Source organism: Protopterus annectens, chromosome 10.part0, assembly GCF_019279795.1.
Source record: "Protopterus annectens isolate FY-2018-M chromosome 10.part0, PAN1.0, whole genome shotgun sequence".
NCBI classification, from domain to species: Eukaryota; Metazoa; Chordata; order Ceratodontiformes; family Protopteridae; genus Protopterus; species Protopterus annectens.
The window spans coordinates 191630953-191640669 of record NC_056744.1 but is presented as its reverse complement, the minus strand read 5'-3'; the positions used below and the strand labels follow the sequence as shown (position 1 = coordinate 191640669).

At 40.2% G+C, this 9717-nt stretch overlaps 1 protein-coding gene across 1 annotated transcript in view; it reads right to left on the bottom strand.

Annotated features, from left to right (window-relative positions):
• LOC122814108 (extracellular calcium-sensing receptor-like) overlaps positions 1-9717 on the bottom strand; it is a 172321-nt gene that overhangs the window by 7870 nt on the left and 154734 nt on the right. The gene's annotated exons all lie outside the window — the stretch shown is intronic.

Genomic DNA, 9717 nt, shown 5'->3' with positions numbered 1-9717 from the left:
AGCATTTGAGTCATATTTAACTGCAACACTTATGTCCAAGGAATCAGACATTTATTCTCTTAAAGGAAAATAAAAAAAAAACAACAGTTCATTATTGTGCATATTCTCAAATGATGTTTAGCCTTTAGATTTTTTCACTATATTTGTAAGGCTGATAGGCTTAAAGAGAGGAGGATAAACGCTAGCAGTCTCCAAGCCAAAGCTATAATATACATAAGGTTGGACTTAGGTGTTTGGGGATTGGTATCCAGTGTAAGTGATTTGTTTCTTTCTCTAAATAAATGTTTCTTCTGCTTGAACCTTCTGAAATTTCTGTTGGTAGACTGGAAAGACTTGTAGCAAGTTAATCTTTTCTCCTTTACAAATAATAGAATAATATATGTTGTCTGGAGAGGAGGGGAACTTAATGGCATGGGTGGACAAACTTGAACTGCAACACTATGTCAGACAAACAGGTCTAGAAGTAGCCATGGCCTGTAACTTAGAAGACTAAAGTGGTTTCTTCTTTTTAATTTCTTAACTTTACAAGTCTGGGAGCCCCTATGTATTTATCTTTTAATGAAGAAGCAGATTTTTCTATTTTTTTTTTAATCAACAGAGAGGCAAACAGAGCAGTATATACCATCAAATTCTTAGATGTATCTAGCTAGTATCTTTACATTAAAATTTATTAAATTAACATACATTTGTAAAAATGTTCTTCTCTAAAACATAAAATGTATTGGCAATTAGTATCTCTGAAGGGAAGTGGATGTCATGAAGCGTAATTGGTAATTTTGTCAGGGGATGCTAAGAGGTAATATCTCAGCAGCATTGGAACGCTTATCAATGACAGTTTAGCAAAAAAAAGCAAAAAATAATTAAGAAGTACATGAGATGTTCTATGTTATACCTGGACTATCTGGCTCCCTATTGAAATATTGGCACTCATAACACCAATTGTCTACAGACTAAAAAAAACACCAAAACTGTAACAGAAGAACAAATCTTGAACATCTCTCTCCTCTTTTAATGTTTTTTGCAAACAGGCAAGCCTCCTTGCTCCCTGATATACAGGGCAAGCCCCCCTTGCCCCCAAATGTGTATATACTGACTTTAAGGTTGGCATACTTTGCAGAAAAGGGAAAATTCCAGCAAATGGCCATTTTGGACTTCATATATACAAATCTGTTTTTTCTAGCCATTTAGTCTCTGTATTTTGGGAATCACTCATGAATGTCCCAACATTTCAAATGGTTACCAGACTGTCCCATGTTGTCATGGTCAATATTGCAACCCAATCACAGAAAACAGCTAATCAAAGGCAAACATGCTTGTGTGTCTTATTTTTGGTACAGAAATATGAATCAACAATAATGATTGTTGTAATGTGCATCTGTAATATATAGGAAAACAGATTCCATGGAGATGCCCACAAGTCCATTCTAATACCAATGTAAATTGCATGGTACAAACTGTCATGAGAGTGGTTAAGATGGCATGGAAATAGGACAAGTGGATCATAAAGAAAAGAAATGAAATAAGAGAAAATGAGAAAAAAGGAAAGAGGGTGGATAAATGACATGAAGATTATAGTATGGGAGGAGAAGAACCTTATGGTTGCATAAAGACTTATAGGCAAGTAGCCACACTTTGAATTCTAGGTGATCTTTACCTGCTATTAAGTAATGCCTCATGTTTTTTTTTTTTTGCCCTGTCTAAAAAGGACAGGAAGACTGAAGGTAGAAGGGTGAAGCAGGCTATAAAAACATGAATGTCATTGAAAGCTCAGGCTATAAGAAACATGAATCTCATTGAAAGCTGTATAATATTCACATGACAGCAACTTGTGAGGAGAAGAAAGGAGAAGTCAAGGCAAAGAGAACAATTAACAGTTATTAAAAGGAGGACTAGTTGGATGATTACTGGTAAAGTGACAATGATGAAGGGAGAAAGAAGAAGTGACAGTAAGCAGTGAGTGTTATAAATAAAATAAGGTAGGTTTATAAAAAGAAATTGTAACAGAGAATACAGTACAAGGCCAGAAGTTGGACAGAACAGCTGTAATGTGCAATGAATTATAAAACCTACCCTACAGCAGTAACTATTTATGTAAGTACTAAACATTTAGCAAAACGACAATGTACTGCCAAAGCAACTTTAGGTTAAGGTAGCCCTTGCAAATAGTGACTGTGCTACAGAGTGGTTTACAGTGGATAAAAGTACATGGAGCTGGATGATCAGAAAAAAATATATGATTGAGACTACAGAAATGTCGACTGGAAAGAATGGAAGAATTACTTGAAGAAGAAATGAAAGCATGGAGTGCGTTTCAGACAGTAACCAACTTGTGTCCAAGGATTAAAAATGTTTGGATATAATTATAAACAACTTGGTAAAGGTATAAAGATATAATAGAAGAAAACATGTATGAATTCACACAAAAGTAACAAATGCAGTTGGATCAAATAAAAACATACAAAAATCTAAAGGTAAAACGAGAATACTGAAGAAGGAAGGAATATGGGGAAGTAAAAAGGCTTGGCAGATAATAAAAAATGGTTAGCCAAATTTTGGAGAAAGAAATATTAGGCTCAATAGGAACAAAGGTTCTATTAGATATGTAAGTGAAGAAAGAAAGTCAAAAGATTTATTCAGATGTTAAAAGAGATGAAAAGAGAAGAGTCGAGATTCTGACAAAGAATAAATTCTTAATGATTTTATACATTTGTCTTACTTAATGAGAAAAAAATGAGACATCCATGATAACAGGGAATAAAGGAGTATGGATGTTATAATAAGTAAAGACATGTTGAGAAGAGCATCTCAAATGTTAAAGAAGACAAAGTAAAATGACAAGAGGATTTATTTCCAAGGAGCCTGAGGAACATGGCAAGTTGACCATCTGGTCCCCAGAAAAAAATATTCACCATATTAGTTGATAATGGTAACCACAGGTAACTTGAAAATAGTTACAGTTCTACCACTCCAGAAATGGCACTCAGCTGTTAACTGGGCATGGCAATTACAATTTCACCTCATAAACAGAAAAATTGGTATAACTATACACATAGGAATATTAAGTATTAGTCAAGTCCTAAGAGGAAAAAAACCCAAAAAAACAAGAGTACAAATTCTAACATGATTGTTGAGGCAAAATATCTTGCAATCTAACTTTATCCTGTTTTATGACTGGATTACAATGGAAAATGACAAAAGGAATCTGATGATATGCTATACCTGATTTTAGTAAAGCCGTCAACTTTGTTTTTCACAAAATAATTATTGGCAATCTGAAAGGGCTGGAAGTATGAGAGTGGCTAATAAAATTGATAAAATATATATCAGACTGATTGACAGCATCTAAACAGAACATTGACAAGTAGGAGTCCTTCTGTGCTCTATATTAGACCAATGTGTTATAGCATAATTATTTTGGATACCATGAAAAGGTGTTGATAAATATCTCTCAACTTCTTTGTGAAGAGTTCTGAATAAAGCCAAAAAATAATGACTATCAAATGCCTAAAGTCACTCTAATTTACTTAAAACAATAACAGAACATCAGGTTTTGCATTAGCTTGCATTTTCTGTACAATAAAGAAGTACTGAACTCAAATGGCTGACATTATTGACCGACTGTAATCCTCAGTGATTTACCAGAAAATCTAACTTTTATGAAGGACAAGAGAAAACTAAGCAACAAAATCAGTGATATTCTGTAAATTGGGGACAGTTCAGAGGTATATGTTGAGTGCATGATGCTCTTACTTCCAAATAATATAGTACTAAGACTAATGAAAAAGCAATGGTTGGGTGCAATGTATTAAGATTATCAAAAATGGCTTGCATACTTTAAAGAAAACTGGAAATTAATGTTTACTGAAAAGAAATATATTGTACTCTACTTGGTGTGTTATAATCTCAGGGCCGGATTCACAAAGGCTCGCACGGAGTCTTAGAGTAGAGTAAGACTCCATGCAGCCAACATGTCCGCCGAGCGATCCAGGAACAGCCGGTAGGGGCGTGCAACTGAGATCTCTAAACTAGTCCTACACGGACAGGGCCAGGATATGCAAATTACCTCTTTTGCAGGGAAAAGCTATGCAAATGAGGTAAATTTGCGATCCAGGAAACCCGAACCTGTCCGAGTAGGAGTAGTGTTACCTGCAGAAACGTACTCAGTTGATAACTGAGTATGGTTCTGCAAACAGCAAAATGGATCTGTGTCAGCTGGAATAAATCATGAATGTACAGGAGGAAGCATGCCAATGTCCAAAAGTACGGCCAATGGCAATGGGAAGGGATGCAAATTAAAAATAAAATAACTTTTTTTTAATCCCAATCGCTGGGATTTAACTGCAGCGGAGCGCCGCGCAAACGCGCTGCACCCTAAAAAGCAGAAAATTAATAATTAAGATCCACAAATGTGGATTTTATAGCTAAAAAGAATTTACAATGCAAGGGAATGGCACTCTGAAGACAACATGGCCACCGAGTAGAGGTTGCTAAGGGGGGAAGTTCAGTCTAAGAGATGTAACTAAGCATTAGTAGGCAATCCTATGCAAATGAGAGTTAGGATAGTGAATCGCAAGTTTACATAGCAAATGAGCACAGTCAGTGGAGTATAGGAGTAGGATAAGGGGGGTAACAGAGTAGAAGATAGGTGACATTATGAGGGGGGTATGTATGAAAGGAGTGAAGCTCATTGGAGCAGAGTATCATGTGTCAGCTTACATTCACATAATAGTGAAAGAGGTGTGTCAACAGGTAGGCCAGGTAAAGTCAAGAAATCAAAGGTGTATGCCGTGGATAACTCCAAAGTTTCTTGCTGAGCATGCATGCGCACGTGTGTGCACCAGTAAACCTGAGTAAGACAGTGTGCGCGCGTGTAACCGTGTGTGCATGCGTGTAAGCTTGAGTAAGCATATGTAAGGCTGTGTAAACAGTTGTAAGCACGTTTGCGCCGGTGTGCGTGCGTTTTAACAAGAATAAGCAAGTTTTAGTCCATGTAATCATGTGTTTGTGCATGTTAGCTGCTGTGCGCATGTTTGCGCTTGTGTGCGCAGTGCCCCCCCCCCCCGAGGAAACAGAAAGGAAAAAGGAAGCACACCAAATAGTGGAAGTTACCAGGGAGTACTCGCAGAGCTAGCAGGTGAAAACAATCAGAACAGGCAATTACCCAGGCAGAACACTAGCCCAGCCCATCCCAGCACTTAAAACTCTGAAAACAACAGTCCATTATGTTTCTCTTAAGAGACACTGCAACACTGCAGTAAGCTAATAGAAGTGAAAACTGAAAAAGCTTCACTGAGACAAAAAATGTTAGGGGCTGCCATTGCTGTTATAAGGTGACATATGCAACATGCTGAGGGTGGTGATAATGCAAATGCTGCTGGACAACCCACAGTGAGGAGACAGAGAAGAGTGTACAGGCCCATGGCTACCTACCAGTGGCTACATGAGCTGGAGATAGTGGAGCTCTATAGAGTGGACAGAGACCTCTTGCAGCAAATTGTTGAGCTGTGCAGGCCACACCTCACACACAGGACCAACATAGGGGAACCCATCCCAGTGGAAGCTAAGGTATGTGTTGGCCTAAGAATATTAGCAACAGGTACCTTCCAGAGACTAACTGGTGATATGATGGGGATATCACAGGCATCAGCATCCAGGGTACTGCACCAGTTCCTGGATGCCATGTCAACACATGTCGGTGATCATGTATATTTCCCCAATTCCCGTGAGGTATTGGCTAGCAATATGCATCTCTTCCAGCAAATAGCGGAATACCCAGAGGTAGTGGGTGCAATAGACTGCACGCACATATGCATGAAAGCACCAGCCGGTGAGCGGGGTAGGGTCTACTTCAACCACAAGGGTTTCCCCTCCATCAACTGCCAGGTCATGTGTGATGCCCAGGGCATAATACTGAATGTGTGTGCTGGCTGTCCTGGAAGCTACCATGATTCCCATATCTGGCATCTGATGCAGTTGTACCAGACATTTGTCAATGGGAACATCCCACATGGTCACCTAGTGGGGGGGGGTTGCTGGCTATGCACTGGAGCAGTGGCTGATGACACCCATCAGAAACGCACACACACCTGAACAGGAACGCCATAATGAGGCACACGCACAAACACGAAATGTAATCGAGCATGTGTTTGGGCTGCTCAAGTCATGGTTCCGGTGCCTGGACACATCTGGTGGAGCCTTGCAGTACTCACCAACTATATGTACCCAAATTGTCATGGTATGTGCTATGCTACATAAGATGATCCTGCAAAAACAGCTTCAGCAGGACCAGCATAGGCCTGGGCCAAACAGCCCCCCACCATTGCCCAGGCCATCACAGGCAGAGCGAGACTCGGAGGAGGAACAACCTGAGCCTGCCCCAGTAGGCAGAAGGAGGCATGCCCAGTATGCTATGGCCTTGGCAAAGAGGCAATGCATAGCACAGACACTGACTCAGTAGGAACTCTGGAAATGATACCTCTCTCTGACCCGCACATATAGTAAAAGGGATGCCTATGTTGACACTCCCTGCTTTCAAACATGTATATGGAGTGTAGTATGTGCATCTGACATAGACAGCCTTGCATCAATACCTGAGGCATGATTGCCATGTGTTAAGTAATATAAAGCAGTGCTCAACAGCATTTACCATCATGAAGTATATGTAAACAAAATCACACACACCAACTACTACAAATGTGGACAATGTAGAGTAATATTGGCCAATGTCCAGCAATGATGGTTAATATTGAGCAATATTGGACAAGCTGGGTCTAGGTAGGGCATAGCTGAACAAAAGCCAACATGCTCATATTTGCTCCACTGGCCCCTAAGCAGTCTGGTCTGCTCAGTATGAAAATATAAGTGGCGATGGGCCTCAAACCCAGGATACTGTGCATTATAGTCATAGTACTGAACCACTAAACCAAGACAGTATTGCAGTGGTTAGCCTGTATGAAGAAATGTCGATAAGTCTATGCAAAGTATTTCATGGAAACCCTGCAGGCACAGCATAATCCCTGTCGAGTTATGACACAAAGGTGAGTCCTGCAGTAAGAATCGAACCTGACTTTCAACACACACAGTACAAATGTTAATATTGGACATGTAGAAATACATCAACAAATGTAGTGGACCTCATACAGCAACATACTGAAAGGTCACACTGGGCATGCTCACACACTTGAATACATGAGACAAATGTCAGGCAACAGAACACTGACAGTCTGAACTGGGCATGCTCACACACCTAAGCCATGTTGGAGTACAGCATTTGGCCACACATAGCAGGCAGTTGCATGTGTTAACCCAGGAACCTCTCACTACCCAGCAATCTGCCCTGTGCACACACTGATATGACAACAGACACGTAAATCATATAGTGGAACCCTGCCATAAGCAAATATGTTCTGCAGATACCTAAGCGGTTCATAGAAAGTGTGAAAGCAAAGATGATAAAAACCTGCAAACAGTATCAGCAATGAACATTGTGCATCATGAAAATTATCATAGGTTCAGAGGTTGATACTAGGCTATCTGCCCTAGGGCATGTATAAGCATATCCAGAGTGTGTCTGGCTTCTGCAACCCAGTCTAATCAGAACACTGTGCCTCTGAATAGTAGGTCATACAAGATAGCCCATTCATGTTGAGTGTATTGTGCCTCTGTCTAGCAGGGACCCAGAAGATATCCCATGGGTAAACATGTGATCACCCATCCACATGTCAAGATATCACCTGTAGGTGGTCAGTGGGTGGCTCTGCCTATGCAAAACCGGGACTACACTCTGGAGTGAGTGGAGGCTTTCTGATAATAATCTGTCCCCCCAGCATGTCCTTTTAACATCAGTGCTGAGGTATATATCCCTGGAGTGTGTAGCTCCAAGGTAGTCGGATATCCTGAGGTGGAACATGTCCAGTAAGTCTGGGTCAGATATTGCCTGCAACTACAGGCACACAACACATCCATGTAAGTGGTATGTGACTGAGTATAGCTGGAGTAACTCTATCAGAACTGTGCAGGGCATCTGTGTGAGTCCCTACATATGCTCGATGAGTAACATTTGTGGCCATTACAGTTGCTGCAGGTGTCAGGTAAGACTGGAGCTGGATTGGCAATTGCGCCTTGATGCTTTTTGTTTTCCTGGTCTTAATACTAATTGTAATATTGCCCCAGTCCTTAAATTAAAAAGTTATTTTAGGTAACAATTTCCCACAGGTATCATGTAGGCACCTATGACATTAGATCTGACTTGGGCACTAGTCACCAATTCTTTGATCTAACTAGTCAACGTCCTGGCAGGTTGGTTTGTTTATTATTATTTTTTCAGTTCTTTGAACTGATATACTGTGTCTAATCAGCTGACCTGTCTTTAGACCATCTGGGGCGGGATTCACCTAATATCAAGGTTTCTTAACCAGTCTTAGGGCTCCAGTTGGACGAAATTATTGGCAGTGAGGTGCAGATACTTTAGGTTGTATGAGTACTTGCAAGCATGGTTACTTCTTATTTAGTCTTGCACGTCTTTAATGTTAATATAATAAAATAATAAGAAGATTGAATCAACCTTAAATTGAACAAATATGGGTTCTCCATACATTGGTTATTGTACATTGTATACCACTGTCAATATTTCTTATGAGTTTCGGGACTTCTTCCTGATAGATCCATTTACACACTATATATGGAGTTTGTAATAAACAGTATTGACATCTGGTTGCTGTCATCTGTATTTTGGTTAAGTCGTGGAGATTTAAGTTGCATAAGTGAATTTATCTTTTGGTGTAATATGCGTTTTTTACATAAAGAATGTTTTTAAATATGTTTTACGATCAGGCATTTAGCATGTGTTTTTTAAAAATAACTTGTCAGTAACAGGAAAAAGGAAAATGTCACTTCCTGTTTTAGCATTTTTAAACTGGAGTGTTTTCTTGTTTTATTTGTCTCTCTGAAGAAGCTGCAGTGATCTGCGGCGAAAACGCTCTTTTGTTGGTTCAAAATAAAAGCGTTAAGAAGCTTTTGGCTCGGTGGCGATTTTGTCTGTAAACAAGGTTCCTCGTTTTGTTTTGTTTGGCTGATTGGTTTTAAAGCAGTTTTCGTGGTTTGTCGTTGGAGGATTCCTGTTGGTTTGCAGCTCATCCGCCTTCCGTGGTTCACGTTTATTCATCGGTGTTGGTATTTTTAACTAACATCTAAGCGAATGGCTACTGGTAGTATCACTACCGACACAGACTTAACCTCGCTGATAGCAGGTCTATCAGCTAGACTTGACGACATTAACTCCAGGATGGACACAATGCAAGTATCATTTCTTGCACTGAGAAATGGTCCTATTGGGAATGTTTCGACTACACAGCAGAGTCAGGGACCAAATGAGGATTGGATCCCAGCAGCGCAACCTGTCCCCCGGTCCTTGTCAACTACCGAGGTTCCTGGCATAGGGGCGAGCCAGGGATGTGGTTTACAACTCTCTGGTTTAAGCCCAAGGGAGTTGGAAACAGCAAGTCGGACTGGGTCGTATGCTGCAGTAGCATCCAGCGATCGGACCACAGTCCAACCAACTGGTCGCAATGGAGTGTTTGTTTCTACCAGCAATACTAATAGACCTTTTGGGTCTAATAACAGTATTCCAGATCTTGGCGGCTGGTTACAGGACACTACTAACTTTTTGTTCATTGAGAATGGAACAAACACAGGTACTGTTGCAAATAATGATAACGT